The 20,950-nt window shown below is 50.7% G+C and overlaps 1 protein-coding gene across 3 annotated transcripts in view; it reads right to left on the reverse strand.

Annotated features, from left to right (window-relative positions):
• Slc35f3 (solute carrier family 35 member F3) overlaps positions 1 to 20,950 on the reverse strand; it is a 250,951-nt gene that overhangs the window by 88,449 nt on the left and 141,552 nt on the right. The window lies entirely within an intron of this gene.

A 20,950-nucleotide genomic window follows, 5' to 3' on the forward strand; every position in this document is an offset into this window, starting at 1 on the left:
CCCACGTCTGTTAATCTCTCCTTCCTGGTTGTCCTCTCTCCTCTTCTTAAGCCCTGTGTGCTGCTCCAATCTTTCCTCTTCTGTATTCAACTGCAGCAGCTCAGGTTTCAACAGAAAACTCCGAATGCTGCCTTTAAGCCAGGAGGTTTCGCTGCCTGACCAAGTGCGTACTGATATTGCTTAAGGCAACACTGTTTTCGGGGGAGTAGGACATGGTGGGCCCATATTTTAAAACTCCCATGAAATTACCTAGAAGTTAGTGTGATACTGATACATGAGCACATGAGGGAATTTGGAGAATTCTAATCATTTAAAATATCTTACCTGAGCTAGGCTAACATGGGATATCTAGAAAATTGCCTACGCTCCTAAATCTAAAAACCCAAATCTATAATTGCAACAAAACAAAGAAAACCTTTTAAGAAAGATGAGATTCCTGAAGTATCAATAGAAACAACACTATGGATAACACCCAGGCAAGAGGACAGGACATTTGACCTCTGACCTCACTCCTCTTCAGAGGGTGCCAGTATGAACTGACATCTGAAGGGGACACCTGGACACCTGTCTTGAGTTTAGTAGTACAGGGGAGTATCTGAAAGGGGACCTGGGGTGCATTTTCAGGTCACACCCATTAAATAACTCTCCCTCCTGACCTCCTACCCTGCACAGTGTAACCAACAGTCTGCTGGCCCAAGCCCAGCGATGTCTTGGCGCTTCAAGAGGGGAGATGGCGAGACACCAGTCCTTTGTCATTAGGCCCTCCTCCTGCTTGTTTACCCTTTGACCAGATGGTAGGGGAGTGGACAGGGATTTCATGACAGTTTCTGGCAGTCTGACATGGTGGGCTCACAAGGAGGGATGGTTTTGTTCTCAGCAGTACTGTGGTCCTCTAGGAAGACAGAAGAGACGGGCCTGGGAGAATTGCCAGGAAGGTAGACGTGTGCTGGCCGATTCCTCATGTCCTGGAGGCTTACCACTCTTCTCCTGGTGTGGGCCTCGTCCCTGGCTCTGTCTCCAGACTCACACTGCTCCTATAACCTGTTACGGCCCTTCCTGGGCTGGCTCACACTTCTGGGGTCCCCAGGGCCGCAGCCCTGCTTTCTCCTGTGAGGGTAGGTACATATCTGTGGTCCCGCTTCACTCTTCCATTTGTTGGGTTACCTGGTGCTCATGGTTCCCTGGAGACCTGCACAGCATGGGAAGTGCCCTGAGCACGAGCCAGCAGCCTGCGCATGAGCTCTGGCTCTGCCCATGAGGAGCAGCCAACCCTGAGCCCTTGTTTGGTCTTTCTGGCCTCAGGTTTCTAATCTGGTCTGGAGAGGGCCAGACCCGGTGGCAGTTTTCAGCAGTTTCTTGCTCTCTGTGGAGAACTCTGCTTTTTATCTGCAGGGGTTCTCTGTTAGACTTGGTTTGTAAGAAAAGGCAGTGATCCTAAAAGAAAGTTCAGAAAACCATTGATTTGCTAATCTCCCAGGTCCTATGGGGCTTTGAAATCTGGGGTGTATGAAATTATCTCCAGAGATTCAATCGTCACAGCCTCCAAAGATCTTAAGAGAATGTTCACCTTGTGAGTATCTCCAGTTATTAAGTAGACTCTTGCTTTAATGAGTTGTCTCACTTTTTTGCCATGGTCAGAAATATATTTTACATTTGCCAAAAATTATACACTAAAAAAGGGTGAATTCTACCATTTGTAAGTCATATATCAACCTAAAAATTGAGAAAAACACATTTTACATCACCACCCTTACACATAATTTGCATGCATGTACATACATCATGATGGATGTATACATGTGTATGTGGTATGCATTTATATGTATAACACACTCATATGGCAGCTGATTAAACTAGTTAATGAAATATTCCCTTTATCACATGTGAGCATTTGTTTCCATTCTGTTTTATCATATCAATTCTGTTCTGTCCTATTTGTTGACTACAAAAAATAAAAAGTGCAATCAATTAATTTGTTTTTACTATGATGCATCCATGGATTATAATTGATGTGGTTTGAAAAATACTGTTGAGATCGTCCTCATAGTAAGGATATGAAGACTTTACTCCATATGTTCAGAATGAATAACAACAATCTTGAAATCCGATAAGAGTTTTCAGTAGACAGAAAACATATAATTTAATTAATTCTCTGTGCAATATCAGCTCTGTCTCATAGTCCTTCCCAGTGTTAAATAGTAAGAGAAACATTATTTTTGTAGTTGTCAGTGCTTAAAAACAGCTGCTTAAAGTGGTTCCAGGAACCGGAAATGGAGTTTCCCCAGGTAGCTCAGAGGAGTACAGCACTCTCTTCCCAGCGGAGAGAAAGCCTGGGAAAGGCAGGGACGAGGACGGGGTGCCGGGGCTCACTCGCCGCCTGGCAGGAACAACTCAGACACCCCAGGTGCAAGCACATGCAGGACTTGGGGGCCTTCTCTCACCCTCACGTGTCCCCATCCCCCCACCCCCATTAGGCATCCAGGTACTTCAGGGGGACAAACTCAGACTCTCCAGGGTCCCACTAGGCCTTCTCGTCTTTCTCTAGGGAGAAACATCAAGGCTGAATGACTTCACCTGGGGGGAACAGGACATGGACGGGTTGGATCACCGGACATCACCACTGGGCTTTGGGGACAGCCTTGTCCCCACAATGAGGAGACAAAAGCTGGCACGTTGCAGCTTGGAGCCAGATCATGATAAAACAAGGGCTTCCTTCCCTGGGACCTCCGAGAGATGGAGCTGGGTGGCCAGCCCAGAGAATGAAGGATCAGAGGCACCAACAGGAGGCTCGAACACAGGAGGTCCTCGCAAAGCTGCACCCCTTCCCACCGGGAACCACACATGCCACCCCCACACACCATTTGCCATGGTGTGAGGTGGTGTGGGAAGGGGGCTGCTGTAAATAGTACCTCAGGGACACATTATTGAATCTCCCCTGCTCGGTCATCTGTCTTTAAGATGGAGATAACGATGGTGTCTGCCTTCCACAGCAGCTGTGGAGATGAAAGGAACTGATATACGTAATGTGCTTGTGATAGCACTGGCGGAACAGCAGGACCCAACCAGCACAGACACAGTTTCTGTTCTCCTCCACTAGGTCCAGTCACGGGCCACAAGGAGGGCCACTCTGATCTGTCATACGGCTGGTATCTCTCACAGTATCTGGTTTCTACAGAAGGTGTTCAAAGCAGGAAGACCAAAAGGAAAGAATAAATGAGCTAGCGTATTCACGGAGCCCAGAATTCTAGGGATTTCTGGAACCGACTCTGTCCCTCAGACTCTACTTTGCTGCCTGCCAGGTGCAGGTGTGATGAACCTGGGATGACGACTGTCTTCTCCTTTGAACAGGCTCTCTGCCTCTCTCTGGCTCCATCTCACAAGAAGTGTTTTGGAGACCCGGGCTTGAGACCCAGGGTAGCAGAGAGATCTGATGCCATTTAGATCATAAATAGCTGCTGCTTGTGCCCGGGTGACTCATGGTCCACAGCTGGCCTTCGCTTCGTCTCCTCGGCTCTGCCTCCTCTGTGCAGGGGGAGCTGGAGTACTGACCTAAATCAGCTCCTCTTCAAGGCCAGAAGCCCACCCTGGGCAGCTGTTTGCTTCCAAAGGTGCAACAAGGGGACTGGCATTAGCCTGGCCCCAGCAGGAGACAGTGTCTGCATTAGTGAAGGACACAGAGCCTACTCCACTCTGTCCTTACTCCAGAGCACAGAGACCAGCAGAAACCTCAACCCAGAAGGATACTGTTGGCTCAGGGTTGGGCAGGGTCTCAGAAGGCCTGATCTTGGGGCCAGGCCCTGCCACCTGCAGAGCCCTGTCTCTCTCTCTGGAGGCAGCAGCACTGTCAGCTGGCTGGGGATTGCCTGGGCACTCGCTTCAGCTGCCCATGGGTGTGACTCTCTAAAGCAGGGACCTTGCCAAGGAGCACTCGGAAGCCCTTGCTGAATGAATGGAAGAAAGGAGAGTCATGAGGGAGAAGGGAGCAGGACCTGTCGTGTTGAGGTGGGCAGGTCTGCGGAGGCAGGCATGGCAACGTCAGCTCCTGAACCAAACTGACGAAGGCCCTCAGGAACCAGGAGACCTGGCCGTTCCCTACAGCAGCTCCTCACAGGCAGACCCCTGGACTGGCTTCCCAGGCACCCAGCCCTTCACACTACACCCACCCCAGCGGGCATGTGTCCTCCGCCTGAGGACCTGGTCCCTCCCCAACCCAACACCATGTGGGCCAGTGGTAGAGGAAAGGGCTGGGCCACTAAATGCCTCAGCCAGCTCTGCCTCTCCTGTCACCATGCAACGCCAGAGGCCTCCAAGCACCAAGGAAATGAGCCAAGAGTGAGCGGTGCAGAGTCTCTCAGAGTGTCATGAAGTCCGACGCTGAACCATGCCTACTCCCCACCTCTCCAAATCCGGGGTGCCCTGTAAGACACCCAGGTTCCTCACTGACAAGAAAATTCAAAGGTATCACTTCCCTCCTCCTCCTCCTCCTCCCACAGCGTCCCCTTTAGCAGCTGCTTCTCCTTCTCTTCCCATAGGGTCCCTCCAGTACCTGCTCCTCCTCCTCCCACAGGCTTCCCTCCAACACCTGCTCCTCCTCCTCCTCCTCATCCAGTGTCCCCTCCAGCACCTGTTCCTCCTCCTCTTCCCATACAGTCCCCTCCAGGACCTGCTCTTCCTCCTCTGCAGGATCCCCTCTAGCACCTGCTCCTCCTCCTCCTATTCCTCCTCCTCCTCCTTCTGCTCCTCCTCCTCCTCCTCCTCCTCCTCCTCCCATATCAGCCCCACCAACACCTGCTCCTCCTCCTCCTCCCACAGGGTCCCCTCTAGCACCTGCTCCTCCTCCTCCCACAGGGTCCCCTCCAGCACCTGCTCCTCCTCCTCCCACAGGGTCCCCTCCAGCACCTGCTCCTCCTCCTCCTCCTCCCACAGCAACTTCTCCAACACCTGCTCCTCCTCCTCCCACAGCAACTTCTCCAACACCTGCTTCTCCTCCTCCCACAGTGACTCCTCCAACACCTGCTCCTCCTCCTCCCACAGGATCCCCTCCAGCACCTGCTCCTCCTCCTCCCACAGGATCCCCTCCAGCACCTGCTCCTCCTCCTCCCACAGCAACTTCTCCAACACCTGCTCCTCCTCCTACCACCGAGTCCCCTCCAGAACCTACTCCTCCTCCTCCCACAGCAACTTCTCCAACACCTGCTCCTCCTCCTCCTCCCACAGGATCCCCTCCAGCACCTGCTCCTCCTCCTCCTCCCACAGGATCCCCTCCAGCACCTGCTCCTCCTCCTCTTCCCATAGGATCCCCTCCAGCACCTGCTCCTCCTCCTCCCACAGTATCCCCTCCAGCACCTGCTCCTCCTCCTCTTCCCATAGGATCCCCTCCAGCACCTGCTCCTCCTCCTCTTCCCATAGGATCCCCTCCAGCACCTGCTCCTCCTCCTCCCACCGGATCCCCTCCAGCACCTGCTCCTCCTCCTCCTCCCACAGGATCCCCTCCAGCACCCGCTCCTCCTCCTCCCACAGTATCCCCTCCAGCACCTGCTCCTCCTCCTCCCACAGTATCCCCTCCAGCACCTGCTCCTCCTCCTCTTCCCATAGGATCCCCTCCAGCACCTGCTCCTCCTCCTCGAACAGGATCCCCTCCAGCACCTGCTCCTCCTCCTCCTCCCACAGGATCCCCTCCAGCACCTGCTCCTCCTCCTCCCACAGTATCCCCTCCAGCACCTGCTCCTCCTCCTCCCACAGTATCCCCTCCAGCACCTGCTCCTCCTCCTCGAACAGGATCCCCTCCAGCACCTGCTCCTCCTCCTCCTCCCACAGGATCCCCTCCGGCACCCGCTCCTCCTCCTCCCACAGAATCCCCTCCAGCACCTGCTCCTCCTCCTCCTCCCACAGGATCCCCTCCGGCACCCGCTCCTCCTCCTCCCACAGAATCCCCTCCAGCACCTGCTCCTCCTCCTCCTCCTCCCACAGGATCCCCTCCAGCACCTGCTCCTCCTCCTCCTCCTCCCACAGGATCCCCTCCAGCATCTGCTCCTCCTCCTCCTCCCACAGGATCCCCTCTAGCACCTGCTCCTCCTCCCAGCATCCCCTCCAGCACCTGCTCCTCCTCCCCCCACAACGTCCTCCCCAGCACCTGATCCTCCTCAGCCATCCCTCGGTCCTGCACTGAGCATTGCTCAGTGACCATCCCTTAGCCCAAGATCACGTTGACCTACAGAACCTCATTAAAAATGTCTTCTTCTGCCTGTCCAGGTAGAGGCGGCCCTTGATGTCCAGGGCTAAATTCCTCCTCCTGCTGGGCTTGCTGTTCTGCCCTAGGGACCTTCCAGACATCAGTCCCCTGGCCTCTCCACCCCAGGGAGCATCCTGGTCACAGCAGTGGGCTTGGTTCCTGCCAGGTTTCTCTCAGGGGAAGCCTATGGGCCTCACTCAGGCTCTAGCTATTTCTGTGAGGGCCTCAGCTGGGCGGAAATGAGAAGCCCCAACTCTGACGTAGGAGGAAGTCCTTGGGTAACTGCTGTTCCTGGGGCCCACTGTTCCCCAGGATGCTCTAGTGCTACAGACAGGCTTTTGTTAGGTGCTCACTCTGTCCCTGCTGTGCTTCTGCTCAGGGACAAGGGAGGTGAGTTCTGACCAGTGGTAATCCACAAGGCACCCCAGATCCTAGTCCACTGTGACTCTGGGAATTGACACAGTGGGAACAAAAATTGGCATGTCGCCCATTGCTGAATGACCCTATTGGCCAAAACTTGTAGGTGCTCCAAAGAAGTAATTGGGTCTTCCCACCCACAAGTACTGCCGATTACTGCCTTTCCCCCTTGTTTTCCACAGGGATCTGCTGATTTGTGCTGGCATTTCTTGCCTCTTGTATGCATAAGAAGTTGGAATCATGGCCAGAGGAGGAAGTACAGGCCAAAGTGGAAGAAATGCTCCACACTTTAGCCCCTTTTGAGCTTGCTTATTTGCAAAGGCGAACAAAGCAAAAAGTTTACAGGTCGGGGTTGTTCCTTACTGCAGGGCTGAGAGAGGTCTGTGGATTTCAGACAGCAGCATGAGACCCGAGGTCTGGAGGTGCATCCTGATCCTGGCTGAGGTTGGTCAACCTGGGCAGGGGTCAGTCAAATCCCCAAGAACCCCCTAGAGCCCCAGCAGGGGTTGGAGGGCCTGAGGTATACCGGTCTTTGTTCCTGCAATGATCCACTCAGGATATTTCTCCCTTGTGGATTCCTCAACCACCATCTAACAAACGGCTCTGGAGGCCCTTTCACCCCATCCAGCTCGTTGGCTGCCAAGCCCCAGCTCACCCACAGGTCCCTGTCGAGAAGCAGCGGTGGAGCATGGAGTGGGGCCCAGGTGAGTGGGCCAAGGCAGGCATGACTGGTGGCCATGAGGAGCCCAACATGCAGGCACCTCAGGCCAGGGCCCAGGCCAGCCAATCCACGCCCACCTGTCACCCTGCAGCAGCCAGGCCTGGGCCTATACTAACACCTGCTGCAGAAGCCAGCTCCATGCAGTGCTGCAGCCCCATCCCAGGACCTCCCCCTCCACCTCTGACCTACCCTGAGGAAATGGACGATGGCAGAGATGAATGGAAGTTGGGACCCCAGAGTTGACCCACAGTATTAGTGCGTTTCCAAGCCCTCATTAGCATAAGTTTGGGCCAATAGCAGTGACCCAAGTGCTCTATAAAGCCCCAGAGGGACTCACTCTCTGGGGGAAGCTTGCTGAAGGTCCTCCATTGCCCGGCAGGGATTCTTTCTGTTGTTTTAATGACTCCTGCTCTTCTGTTCTGATTTTGGTCTATGGACTTTATTTTTTTTAACTCATCAGACAAGAACCTTGAAAGAACAAGTTGTGGGTGAGCTGGGGTTTGGTGCAACACTGGAAGCAGAGTCTGCCACCCAGAGCTGACGTACATTTTGACTGTTGAGGGCTGCAACTTGTGCAGACCCCCACCAGTGAGCAGCGAGGGGAGTCGAGCTTCACCAGGTTTCACTGTGTCGGAGCTGGGCCTGTTTTGTCCCAGGGCTACCTCTGAGGCAGCACGCAAGAACTTATGGACCTTCCAGTTTCATGAGGACCTTCTGAAGTCATCTGGTGCCCATCTGTTCTGGGTTTTTCTCAATTTCTATTTTCACTTTAAGATGATTATCCTTAAAAATTTCATGTGCTGCTAATGATAGTAAAGATTGGTATACTCCTTCTAACAGTAATAGGCATAGAAATTCTACTAGCCACTATTTCCATTTTTAGGATTTTTTTTCCCCCAAGAAAAAATAATCTTATGCAAATACACTTATATAACGAAGGTGTTAATCCAAAATCTATTCCCAGTAATGAATTGGAAACAACCTACCTGTTCACCCATAGAGGGCTGGGAAATAAAGTGTGGTGTTCTTCTCAGAGCACGATATGGCTGGTAAGATAAATGATCCAACAAACAGGACACACACATTCCTAAGGCAAGTGGAATGCCTAAGGCAAGTGTCTCTCACCCAACATGATCTTCTTCCTTGCCTTTTCCTTCTCGCACAGGTCACATGGCATCATTGAAGTGTATGTGTGTTTGTGTGTGTGCGTGCATGTGTATGCACTATTTGTCTACACATCCAAGAACTGAACAGGCTACCACTTTTAACTTTTATTTCCATGTTTTCTAGCTACCACAAATAGAAACAGTGATTCATTCACTTTCTCCTTGAAATTTCACTCAACTGGAAGATTGTCTCCATTTAGGAATCCAGTTCACAGGTGTGGGTTGAGGTCAGCATTGATGCTCACTCGCTGATAGCTCAAGGGTCTAAAAACTCATCTCCTACTCATACTTGAAGGCTAAGAAAAGCAGGAAAGGTCTTCATGAACAGGCCCATAAAAGGCAAAGTGGCACTTGAATCAAAGTGTGGAATATGATATGTCAAGAAATTTGTAATGTTTTGAACAACCCACAATAAAAAATTAAAAAAAAAAGGCAATGTGAGACTGCTTTCTCTTTTTCAATAGACAAGTTCTATTCTTATGAAAACCTTGGGAACCTGCTTTTAAAGTCAATGCCTCTCCCAGCTCCTCCAAGTGTGTTTATGATAACACCAGCAGTTATCATTCACCCCCCATTTCCATATTTTAAATATTTTGTTGCTTCACATGCTTTTCATAGTTTTCTGGCTGTAGAATATCTCAGAACATGCTAGAAAATGAAATGGAGCCGGGAGAGTGTGAAGGTGTGATCAGTGATGGTGCAGGGTGCTTCTTGCAGAGGCAAAGGAGCAACAGCTCAGGGCCTGGTCTGGACAGTCCTTACTCCCACTCCTAAGGGCGGCAGTGCTTGGTCTGGCTCTGGATTCAGCAGGGAGCAGTGGTCTTGCCTTCCAGCAGCTTCTGCAGGATGCTCTCTATGCGGGATGTCTTCCGGGCTGTTATTCACTATCTTCTGAGAAGCGATTTGGATTTTGCCTTTTAATGCCACATATGGAAGGATTATTAAGCCCTCATCTGTCTTATCTGTCTTGTGCTCTGGTTGAGCTTGGGCACACTGGCCTCTTGGAGTGGCAGGGAACTTGTGCTTTGCTATGTTACAGCCCAAATGAGCAAAGGACACAGTTCAATCTCCTCCTTCTTCCTCTTCTGTTGCTTTTGTTGTTTGTTTGATTTTGGTACCAGGGATTGAGCTAAGAGGTACTTAGCCACTAAGCCACATCCCCAGCCCTTATGTTGTATTATGAGGCAGGGTCTCACTAAGTTGCTGACTCTGGCCTTGAACTTGCATTCCTCCTGTCTTAGCCTCCTAAGTTGCTGGGATTACAGGGGATGCCATCATAAAGTAGGCCTTAATATTGCCCTTCTTAACCTAACTTTGTTTCCTTGCCACTGAAATAAACATGTGCAAATGCCTTAACTCCTTAAATCAACCTTTTTGTAAAAATACAAAGATGAAAAAAAAAAACAACTCCAAACCAAAACAACATCAAAAAGAAACTATTGTGCGCCCCCACTTTGGGTGTCCTGTTCCTGCTCAGAGGAGGGGCTGATCTCAGAAGAGCTGTGTGCTGAGCTAAATTTATGGGAGAGCTCAAAGGAGAAGCTCAGATTTGGTTTTAACCTTGACTTCTGATTTAAAGTGAGCAGCATGGAAAGCATATTATTGATAGCAGCGTTCTCATTGGGGATTAGTAGCAAACTCAGACATCTAGGGCAGGAAGGGGACTTCAGCTTGGAAGTCCCTCTCCAGCAGCAGTGCCCTCGCAAATTAAGGCACATGTCAGCCACGAAGCCAGTAGCATTATGTGCTTCACCAATGGCATGGACATGAGCCACAGTCTCAGGGGGCTTACTTCTCACTGTCCTTGGAGAGAGGAAGCTATTGACTATGTCACCTTGAGTTATTAGTATTACTAGAATTACTGCAAAATATGTCTACAACCCTGCCTAGAAGTGATGTAGGTAAATGTTTCTCTTCCTTCCAAAACATCTAAATTCAGAGGAAACTTCTAGATGAAGTTAAGTAGCAGTGATGGAAGCACAGGGATTCGGACATGAGTCTGACTCGACTAGCTACAGGGCCTCTTCTACATTTTGGTGACAGTCCTCTCCCCTGTCAGTGGGCTTTGGGAGCAGTTGCAGTTGGCTCTGCACTCCTTGAAGGGGGCCTGGACATGGGGTGAGAGCCTGGGCTCTCAGGGGTGGAGGGGGTTTTGGAGACCATCTCGTCTGTCACGGTCCATTTGGGGCAGGAAGGAACAAAACCAAGAGGACGACTGAGAAACAGAAAACTGTGGCTATTCTGGGAACAGTAAATAGAAGCCACCTAAATATACCCCAGAAGTGCACAGGCAGCCGAAACCAAGCTGCAGCTGCTGTGAAGCCAGAGCATTTCAGATCGATGGGACCCGCCTGCATTTCAGAGTCTCTTCTGGAGGTAAAATAAAGAGGCTCTCTTCAGTTTTAAACCTTGGACAAGATTCAGGAAATGCATAGTGCTTTAAAGTGACTCTGTTTGCAAGAGAGGGAATGGTGCTTCTAGGAAAAAAAAATACTTCATCTTAAGAAGTAAAAGCAATGTGAGTGCTTCCTACCAACAAGTGGGAGTTTCTGAGGATGCAGGACTCCATGAGGAGGTAGATTGGGGCAACGGGCAAGGCCCTGGTGCAGTGTGTCAGGAAGGTGTAGGGCACCACAGCAAGCAGAGGTTTCACCACCAAAAAAGTGGACGCAACCCAGGGAACGGGGATGGGGGGGTGGTATTTGCAAATCATGTATCTCTCAGGGTATTTGTATCTAGAATATATAAAGAGTTCTTACAACTCAATGACAAAAGGAAAATAGCCAAATTAAAAATGGGTGAAGATTAGTTTTCCAAAAAGAATATACCAATGGTCAAAAAACACACTAGAAGATATACTACTTCATTAGCCATCTGGGAAATGCAAATCAAAATCACAACGAGCACAGGAGGCAGGTATCACCTCACCATTCTGACATCAGCTCCTTTGGGTGTGTACCCAGAACTGGAACTGCTGAATCCTAGGATCATTCTAGTTCAGATTTTGGAGAGGCCTCCATGTCCTCTAAAGTGGCTGTGCTAGTTGACATTTCCACCCACGGTGCATAGGGTCTGCTTTCTCCATGTCTCCACCCATATTTGCTAAAAATCCCCTTTTTGATAATAGCAGTTCTACCAGGTGTGAGCTAATATCTCATTGGGGTTTTAATTTGTATTTCTCTGTTGATTAGAGATATTGAGCATTTTTTCACGTACCGGTAGGTCATGTTTGTATTTTCTTTTGAGAAATGTCTGTTCAGGTCCTTTGCCCATTTTAAAATCAGATTATCTCTTTTCTTACTGTTGAGTTGTTTCAGCTCCTTACATAGTTTGTATATTAGCTTGAATCAAATGTATGGCTGGCAAATATTCTCTGCCATTCCACAGGTTGTCTCTTCACTCTGATTATTGTTTTTATCTTTTTGCTGTGCAGAAGTTTTTTGTTTGATAAAATCCCATTTATCTATATTTGCTTTTGCAGTTGTGTCCTGGAAATCACCGGCCAGACCCAGGACCTGGGCTTCTCCCCTATGTTTTCTCTAGAAGTTTCACAGTTGCAGGTCTTACACTGAAGCTGTCAATCCACTTTGAGTTCCTTTAGCATGGGTATGAGATAAGAATCCACTTCCATTTTTCCTTGTGGATATCCAGGACTCTTAGCATCATTTACTAGGGAGACTGTTCTTTCCCCCTTATATTCGTGGTATCTCTGTTGAAATTTAATTAACTATAAACACTAGAGTTTATATCTGGGCTTTCTACCCTGTTCCATCAGTCAATGTGTCTATTTTTATGCCAGTACCATGCTGTGTTGATTACAACAACTTTAGAATACATTTTGAAGTCAGGTGTGACACCTCCAACTTTGTTCTTTTTGCCTGAGATTGCTAAGGCAATTTGGGGCATGGTGACTACTATCAATACAGTATATCGTATGTTTAAAATTTGCCTAAAGCAATAGATTTTTAGCATTCTCACAACAAAATAATAAGATGATGAATATGTTAATGAATTTAATTTAATCTTTCTATAATAGAATAGACCAAAACATCATGTTGTACCCTTTAAGTAGACAAAACTTTGTTGATTAACCAAGTAAATTAATTAATTTTAAAAACACAATGAAATACCACTTCATCCCTACTAGGATGGCTGGAATGAAAGAGGCAGATACATTGAAGAGGACAATGAGAAGTGCAGACCCTCTTGCACTGCTGTTGGGAATCAAATATCTCAGCCACTCCGGGAAACACCCTGGAAGTCACAGGACAACTGTACTGCCAAGCAATGCCACTTCCTGGTATCTAGGACAAATGGCAACCCGTGTCCCTGCCCAAACTCATACATGACTGTTGGTAGCAGCATCACTCAAAACCAAAGGTAGAAACATCCCAGGGCCCATCAGCTATATGAAGAGGTGGGTGTGTAAGATGTGGGTCATCCCTCCCACGGACAGTCATTCAGTGGATAGACAGCATGCAGTATGGACATGCTAGGTGAGGAGCCAGTCAGACGAGGCCACGGGCCTACTGATTCCCTCCATAGGAAGCGTCCAGAACCAGTTCCGCGCATCAAGACAGAAAGTGATTCATGGTTGCCAGGAAAGAGGGGAAGGGAGAATGGGACAGGGGTGGCTGCTAGTAGGTGTGGGGATTTTCCTGAGGTGCCAAAAATATTTAAAAAATAACCGTGGTGATGGTTTATTAACTCTCTGAATAGTTAGCAACATGGAGTTGCCCCCTTCACTATGAATGAATGAAATATCAGTGAAGCTGATGTTAGCATAACTGCTTCTGAAACCTAGAAAAAGTATACTCGGAACCGTGGTCACAGATATTCATTGATATCTATTTGTTAAGTAGTGAGGTTTTCTATGGATACATCGTGTTTGCTGTGTCTGGTGGCACTGTACGTGCCTTTAAAATTATTTCTCGTTTTTTTTTTTTTCATAAACTGGTTTTTGTTAAGTAAAATGTCCTAACAACATCTCCTGGTGGTGGGGAGGCTGCAGGGCCAGGTGCGGCTTCCCACTCTGCCCGGGGGCCAGCCGCCATCAGCCCAAGATTCAGGATGCTGTGAACAGTGAGTACTGTGTCAGGTCCCGGAGCACCAGGGGCTGCTGTGGATTTCCCACAGAGCCCTCCGGCTAGGGCTTGCCCAAGACCCCACCTCACCCTTCCATGTGTATTTTCCCTGAATACTCCTCTGCCTTTGGTGTGTGGACTTTGTAAAATGCAATCATCATTCTGTTCTCTTCAGGAAATCAGTGCATCTGCTCCTCCACAAACACATCTAGGCCCAGACAGCTCCTCATCAGGGCTCCTGCCTTCTACCAACACCCCCTCATCCCCCTAGGAGCATCCCAGGGCGCTGATGTACCAAAGTCCTCTAGGATGAGCCACAAAACCTTCTGAGTCTCTGTGGGTCTCTTTCGCAGAATACTTGAGAGATTCCAGAGGAATTCCTAAATCCCCTGAGAAGTGGTAGATCAGCTCTCCAAAGCAACAGCCCAGATTATAGCATTCGCTGATTTCCACAGTGTAAATATTGACACAGTGGCTGATTTCATAGTTGAGCTCTGACGTGATGTCACTGGGCAGGGAACTGGGCAGAGTTGTGCTCCAGTGACTCTCGCGAGCCCTCATGTGGCAGTGTGTTGAAAGATCCTTTCTGAAAGATGGACGTTCGGACCCCCTGGTCCAGCAACAGTGGCAGCACAGGGCTGGGTGGATCAGGAAGGGCCTGCTGGCATCTGTGAGTCGACCAGCGTCTCCATTCACCTGGGGCCTGCTGGGGTCCTCCAGCTCTGATCCCGACAACCCCAGCTGTCCACAGGTGCTCACCCCTGTCCTGCAGGTGCAAGGAGCAGACGGGGAGGCCCAAGCCCAGGATGAAGACAGGGCTAGTGTGGCTCTGCTGCTGTCCTGCCTGGGCCTGGGTGGCTCCTCGTTCTGCCCTCGTTCTCTCCTGGAACACGAGTGAGACTCTGGACTCTCCTCTGACCCCGCCCTGACTGTCATCCAGTGGGCTCTGCTCTGAACCACAGCCAGAGTTCCAACTGTCCCCTTGGTATTGAGTCCTGTCCTCTTTTCTCTCCTCATCGCCACAAGAGGAGGCTTTCTCAAGCCCAGGGGGGCCAGTCCCTCCTGTCATTCTCCTGTGACCTGCAGCCAGGCCCATCTTCCTCCAGGACCTTGATCTTCAGCTGGACCAAGCTTCTTTCCACCTGTCTGTTTAACTTCTATCCCTGCTTCTTCAAGGACGCCTCTTCGGGCCCCCAACCCAGATCAGGTGTTTGTTTCATGCACTCTCTTAGGGGTCAGCATGGGCCCCTTCTAGAGCATTCCTCACCCTGTGCATGTGCTCACCTTGAAGTGGCACCCCCTTTCTCCACAGAAAAGCCCTCTTCACCATGGCTGATTTTAGGACTGTCAGCAAAAGAGTCTCTGTGAAAGAGTCATTGGACTATTTTCGTGTTGCCCTGTTTACTGGGCCTCTGACCAAGAAGATACCAGCACTCCAGATGCTGGACACCCCTTACTGGTTTTTCACAAATGTATCCAGTATAGTACTTTGTAGAAATGTGCAAACAAGTCCTCTGGCCTTGATCTGGACTTCACAGAGATGTCTACATTTTTAAGATAAGTTACCAATGGGCTCCATGGTAACAGCTGGCAGGGGATGAAAGAAAGGGGAGAAGAAGTTCTCCCCTTATCAGGTGTTGTCCTTGAAGAGTTAACTTGCCCAGAACAGTGAAAGAAAAGCTGCATTTATGTGAACTTCTGCAGATTGTGAACTGTGAGCCCTTCCCCTTATGTGCTGGGTATAAAACTCTGAAACTCCCTGAACTCGGGGTTCAGGGGATTAATTGATTACAGCAAAAGCTGTGCCCTCTGAACCTGGCTGCAGCCAAATAAAACTGTCTCCTGCTATGTTCAGTGCCTTGCCTCGTTTGTCCCTACAACCACCTAGTCCTGGATCTTCCTGTTCTGAGTTAGTTCTGGGAGGACAGGACTGTTTTTGTAGCTGGTCTCTGGTGCATGCATGCTACAGGGCACAGAGGTGGCCCCAAGAACTCATGGGAGGCCTTGGGAGGAGGGTGAAGGCAAGCTGTTCTCTTACCGACCCCACTGCTCTCCATTATCTGCCCATGTTTTCAACTCTGCCCGTCCATTGGACCATTTAGAAGAGCAGGTGCTGAGACTCCACCTCAGACCGACTGCCCGACCTTGGGGGCTGGGGAGAAATGAAGTCACGATATCCGTTTGCTTGCTTTTCTTTTTTGCGTTCTGGACATTGAATCACGCAGGACCTGTGCCCCAGCATCCCCAGTGGCCCAGTGAGGCCTGAGAGCCACTCCCCTTGAGGGTAAGCCACGCACCTCAGCAAGGCGCTCAGCTTCCCCAAGAGTGTCCAGCACCCGCTGCACCCAGTGCTCATGTCCCTGACTTCTAGATGAACTGAGTGTCCTGCTTTGTTCTTGAATCCACCAGGGTTTCCCAGGCCTGTTTCATTATGCAAAAAATACATAACTTAGGTAACCCCATGAAAACCACCCAAAAGGTTTCCCAGGAATTCATATCTCACTTGAGCAAAAGGAGTTCATCAGGGTGCCAGGACACTGCTGAGGGCTCTTCTAGAGAGTTCCTTCCTTTCCCTCTGAAATCACTGCATGGCCCCAGCTGGGCTCGGGTTGCCTCTCTGAAGCCAGTGCACCTTGCTGGTTTATATTTACAGCCAGTGCCAGGTGAGAAGACCTAGCCGGGGGTCCTCACAGCCCGCTGTTCCCTGTGGCCACTGTTTGTGTAGTTTACAGAGGTGTGAATCAATCCAATCTTGTTAAGAATAAAACGCGTGGGCGTCTTCAGCTGCTTAGCTTTTTCTGGCTGGTTGTTGAACACAACAGATGTGTTGTTGCTGCAAACACCACATTCAACCTGATGCAGGCGCCTTGGGGACCTCCCTCACCTCGGCAAGGTCAAGGACATCCTAAGGCAGCTCTGCCTCTGTTGTTCCTGTGGGTTGTGGGCACGTGAGCTGCAGCCTCTGAGCTGCTGCCCTCTGTCCTGGGCTCCCTGTGCTGGGAAACAGCTCCCTTCTCCTGGCACCTTCCTGGTCACGGGAGGTCAGGTAGTGGCACCCTCTCCTCCACAAAAAGTCTTAACTGGGAGTCTCCAGAAATCTTCACCATGGCTGATTTTAGGGCTGTCAGGAAAAGAGTCTCTGCAAAGAGTTCAATATAGATAAACTTCCTATTTTCGTGTCACCCTGTTTACTTGGCCACTGGCCAGGAAGATACCAGCACTCCAGGTGCTGGACACCCCCTTACTAGTTTTTCACAAACATATCCAGTATAGTACTTTGTAGAAATGTGCAAACAAGGCCTCTGGCCTTGATCTGGGCTACACAGAGATGTCTACATTTTTGAGATAAGAGAAGTTACCAATTGGGCTCCATGGTAACAGCTGGCAGGGGAGGAAAGAAAGGGGAGAAGAAGCTCTCCCCTTCTCAAGTGTTGTCCTTGAAGAGTTAACTTGCCCAGAACAGTGAAAGAAAAGCTGCTTTTATGTGAACTTCTGCAGATTGTGAACTGTGAGCCCTTCCCCTTATGTGCTGGGTATAAAACTCTGAAACTCCCTGAACTTGGGGTTCAAGAGATTAATTGATTACAGCAAAAGCTGTGCCCTCTGAGCCTGGCTGCAGCCAAATAAAGCTGTTTCCTGCTATTTTCGGTGCCCTGCCTCGTCTGTCCCCACAACAGTCACTCTCCTGGTAGCACTCTCTACTTTGTTAACTGATTTAATAACTGTTTTGAGCACTCAGTATGCGTGAGGCACTGAGTCAGAGCCTGACAAAGACTCTCTCCTTGACCAACCCCAGCCGGGCTCCTCCCGCCCTAGTCTCCATGTGGCCTCAGCTTTGGCCTCCAAAGACTTACTTGCTCAAACACTAACATGGCTTCCTGCAGCTCCAAGATGACCCTGCCTCCTTGACACACCTGCTGAGAAACATGAAGTCTGCCCAAGGAATTCTCTGCTGGTTTTAGAAACACCTGAAAGCTCTGCTCCCAGCCTAGGTGGAGGGGTGGGAGGGGATCAATTAGCAAACCCAGATGAGCTTGCCTCTGACCAACCCCATTCCCACTTCTATAGTTTTTCATCTCCCTGACTTTGCTCAATCCCCCCACCCCCTCACTTCAAAGACACCTGGTGCGTAGCGCAGGCCTCTAATCCTAGAGATACAGGAGGCTGAGATAGGAGGATGGCTAGTTAGAGGGCAGCCTGGGTAACTTAGCAAGACCAGGTCTCAAACATAATGGAGGTGTAGCTCAGAGGTAGAGCACTTGCCCAGCATGTGTGAGGCCCTGGATTCAAACCCCAATACTGGAAAGAAAAGAAAGAAGGAGGGGGGAGAGGGAGGAGAAAGGAGAGAGAGAGGGAGGGAGGAAGAAAAAAGTAAAATATAAAAACAAATCACAGGGTCACCTCTGGGCCAAGGGGAAGGAAGCTCAGGATGCTGGCATTAGCAGTTTCTGGCAGAGTCTGATTTCCCTGCATTAATTAAACTACTGTCGGACAGTTCATCTTTGACAGAGCAGAGCAATGGAGATGACATCGGCAGTGTCTGCCCCATGGGCTTCGTGCTTGGGGGAGGGGGGGGGAAAGGCAGCGACCAGCATATGGGTGGCCTGCCAGGTCTGTGGGTGGGGCAGTGCTGACAAAGTCACCAGGTCTCTGTGAACATGAACACTGGCCTACCACCGGGGGAAGTAAAAGAGAGGCCTTGAAGACTGAAAGAAGAGACAGGTGACCCCTGAGGGGAGCAGGGGAAGGGAGGCTGGTCTATAAGAAAAGAGGGAGCAGGACGCCAGGAGCAGGAGGGAACCCCTGCCCCCTGGCCTTGAGGCCTTGATAAATCTGGATTTAAACAAATAGTTCTTCTTTATTTCCTTCTGGCTCAGGGTCATGCTTGGGAGATAGAAGTGGGGGAAAATTAGCCTGAATAAAGTTGGGTTTGAATGGAGAAAACAGAACTGTGGAGGTCGTTGGGCAGCAGGTGAGGGAGAGGGAAGGGCTCCCTGCCGTTCTCGGGCTGGGATGGAGGCTGGTGTGTGTGGCTTCTTTGGCACAGGCCCCTTGGGCACCTGCTCCTGGGGAGGCGCAGGCAGGAGGGGTGGGCGAGGGCGCCGTGCAGCAGTGGCTTCTGCTCGTGTGCCTGGCCCGCAGGGCAGGCTGGGTCTCTCTCGTCTGAGCTGATGCAGTTCTAAGAGGCAGATTGAGGAGCTGTGAGGAACCCGCTCAGCCGTGTCTGGGCGCCCACAGCAAGGCTGGCAGAGTGCTGGCGTCTGGTGGTCGCGGAGGGCACCCCACACGTGCCCCTCCCAATAGGCAGCAAGATGTCCCCGCGTGGTCTGCAGAACTGGGTGCAATGTGGGCTAGCACAACAGGAAATGGGTCACAAATCATCATATCTGGAAGGTTCTGTAACCAGGATATGCTGGAGGCTGAAGGCAAGTCTCTCCCTCCCAGTCCCCACCTGCTCCTGAACCCTGCAGGGGTCTCGTTGCCCCCTGTGCATCCAGCAGGGGCTCCTGCTTGCTTCCTGCATCTGGAACCTCCTCTCCTCCAGTCCCAATCCAGTCCCAGCTTGCCATGAGCACGGGCAAAGTTGGAGGGAGGTGGGACACACCAGGACAGAGTTTGCTGGGCCAGCTGGAGGGTGGCCCTCTCACATAGCAGCCACTGGGGCCTCTACAATAGTGACAAGAGCCCGCCATCACCTTTCCCTGTGGATAGGGGTTTGCGGGCTACTCAGACTTGGTCCTTTGGAACTGAGGTAGGGTAGAGGAAATAAGAGTAGGTAGAAAGGAGACCAACAGGGAAGGGAAAAAACTGACCTTGAAATCTGAGCAGTTCATCGAGCACCCTACTCCTACCTCTAGCCTGTTTGCCTCCAGACAGTAATTCCTAAAAAGCTCTGGGGCATTGTGCATCTAGGTGACTGGTGCCCGGGGACACTGCTAGTGCAACAGGGTAACTTCTCTAGATTAACTGAAGCCAAGGGAAAGTATTGTTAGTGACTATCATGGGGACATAGCAATCATTCTCTCTGACTAGATAATGTCAAGCTGGAGACCTGAGAGAGCCAGACCTCCGTGACCTGCCCTGTATGCCATCAAGATAATCAAGCTCATCAGGCCAGAGTGCAGGCCACTCCTGGGGGCCACGCTCCCCTCCTTCGAGCGTATACCTTGCTCTGTGGCTGCTTTCCCCCCAAAACCTCTTTGCTCTTCTAGATAAACCTTTGTGCCTCTTCTGTGTCTTTCTATGGTGTAAGCCAAGAGCTTGCCAGGGCTGAGTTGAGGTCCCCTGTTCCCTTCTGGGGACCTCCTCGGACCACTGTGCAGACAAGCAGTTCTGGCCACACACAGGAGGGCAGGAAAAGTTAGAGAGCCCAGGAGAAGGAAGGGGGAATGCGAGAGAAGTAGGGTGCAGAGCCTGGCCAGGAAGCAAGGAGCGAGCACAGGGGATGGAGGAGGGAGGAAGGTGGGTCCAGAGCCCCGAGCCTCCTGAAGCTCTGGGCTCACCACTGGTCTCTGACCATTGTGTCCCGTTAGTGACAGAGACACTGACTTGCAATGCGAGGTTTAGGTCAGCTCATACTCACAGGGTGTTGAGCCCAGCACCTGGAACATTGGGGAGTAACTGCTACCACTGCTAAATAAGTCAGTGACCGCAGGGGCTGGGAATGTAGCTCAGGGGTAGAATGCTTGCCCAACAAGCATGAGGCCCTGGGTTTAAACTATGCAGTGCAAAACAATAATTGTAATTGTAGTAATAATAATAAATTATTGCAAAGGTGGGCTATGATCAGACCCAAGTTCAACAACACAGAATGTTTGAGATGCTGATGGCTTGTCTCCCCTCCATGTCTGCCACCTGACACCTTCAAGTCTAGGGCATGCTTCTCTCTCCAACGGGATATGAGGATGGCCCTGGGAACCTGAGATTCCAGGACTCGAGGATACAGGGGGCTCCAAGCAGAGGGACTAAGTGAGCCTTTGCCTGGGGCTTGCTGGGCACCTGCTGAGGCTTGGCATTGAGTCTCTGCTGACCAACAATGTCTTAAAGAGCCAAGCTGGTCCGTGCTCAAGTTCACTTAGTCTAGACAGACAAACCCAGGAGCAGGACAGCAGCATCCTCAAGCAGTGACTCAGCAGAGGGGAGCCTGCTGGGTGCTTGAGCAGTGCTTTAGAGCAGGTCAGGAATGTTAATTCAAAGTAACCATGTGGTCAACGTGCCCCTGTGGGGTGGACCTTGTGCCAGCACCCGCAGGTTGGAACGGTGGCTGGCAGCAGCACTGGAGCTGGACAGACTGCCAGGACCATTCCTAGTGTCTCTCTCATCGGTTTCT

This window comes from Marmota monax, unplaced genomic scaffold (genome assembly GCF_021218885.2).
Source record: "Marmota monax isolate L192 unplaced genomic scaffold, Marmota_monax_Labrador192_F-V1.1 WCK01_AAM20220418_F8-fsc00071, whole genome shotgun sequence".
Lineage (NCBI taxonomy): Eukaryota > Metazoa > Chordata > Mammalia > Rodentia > Sciuridae > Marmota > Marmota monax.